This window comes from Aplysia californica, unplaced genomic scaffold, assembly GCF_000002075.1.
Source record: "Aplysia californica isolate F4 #8 unplaced genomic scaffold, AplCal3.0 scaffold00459, whole genome shotgun sequence".
Classification (NCBI taxonomy): domain Eukaryota; kingdom Metazoa; phylum Mollusca; class Gastropoda; order Aplysiida; family Aplysiidae; genus Aplysia; species Aplysia californica.
In genome coordinates this window covers 461802-463041 of record NW_004797729.1, presented here as the reverse complement: position 1 = coordinate 463041, position 1240 = coordinate 461802, and the positions used below count along the sequence as shown (strand labels likewise).

The 1240-nt window shown below is 36.5% G+C and overlaps 1 long non-coding RNA gene across 1 annotated transcript in view; it reads right to left on the bottom strand.

Annotated features, from left to right (window-relative positions):
• Window positions 1-220: 220 nt before the first annotated feature.
• The window catches only part of LOC101846834, a 6720-nt gene continuing 5700 nt past the window's right edge, over window positions 221-1240 (bottom strand). The window contains exon 3 of the long non-coding RNA XR_220799.3: window positions 221-591. This is a non-coding gene — a long non-coding RNA (uncharacterized LOC101846834). The remainder of the gene's footprint in view (window positions 592-1240) is intronic.

Genomic DNA, 1240 nt, shown 5'->3' with positions numbered 1-1240 from the left:
AACATTAAAACGAAAATAAAAATAGTTCTACGGTTTTTAAAAAATGATACCAATAATACTATATGACTAAAAATTAACAAGTGCCGGATTCCACGGCGTCGTGACACAAATTATTGTGTGAACACACTCAGTGAGAGGGTATATTTGATGATAAAACCATGATCAGAAGGCTCAAAAGTATAAAGTCTATCAAGGCTACAAGTAAAAAACTCAAAAAAAGTTTTTAATGATCGTCATGATCACGGTTTATTTTTGTATATTTACACAAAGCTTGCAAACACACTTTCAGAAAACAATGACCCATTTTACTGTGGTCGCAGTTGTTTTCTGTTTTTGTCTAATGAGTTTCTGCTTGTGTTTTTATGTAGGCCTACATAATCCTTCACTTCTTTTGTACATTTTAAAGCCCGTCTTCTCTAGTGTGAACAGTACATGTCTTAGGGCTTTATTATGTCAAAACGTCACATCCTCCGTTATCACTTCCCATCGTTGCAGATCATTCTTGGACGACAACAGGCAGGGTAAGGCTGGCTCAAGTCAAACTCCACATGACATTCTTCACTGTCGAGGTGAACTGCCGAAGAGCCACAGCTGTGGGAGACGGGACAAAGAAACCAAAATGAAATTTATAAAGGTAACTCTATATTAATATGTTCTGTTGAGCTTTGAACCCTGTTAGATACTTGCAGAAATGTTTTTAAGTTGCAACAATGGTAGTTGTAGCTCTAGAAAGGGGGGGAATAGTAAAAAGCTTGTGAATGTAGTTTACTGGTTATATACAATTTCAGTGTAGATTCAGTTTTTGGTTTTGACCTCTGTTTTTCAGCTACTGGAAATGACGTATTGTCGACAATTCGTAATGCCAGTTGTTTATAATATTATGGCGTTTTGCTCCAGTCGTTATGTAGACTGATGGAGTCTCGTTTTGTGACACCTATCCATTTTGAATTGAATTGATGATATTTTATGACAATATCATGAAAACAAACTCGGGACTTCAAAAACTTTCACCACGCAAAACATAAAAAAAACAGCTTATTAGCCAGCCACTGAGACATTACAGGCTTGTAAAACGGCCCAAAGTATGTGAAAAGCTGTGCAAAAATTATAGTCAGGTTAGTTCTGGAACAACAGAAAGCCATGTCGGCGTTTTACGTCCCCATTAATACCATTTCGAGCTGAGAAGAGTGCAAAGTCCAAGCAGAAAGATGTAGAAACTTAATTTTTAAGATATTGCTCA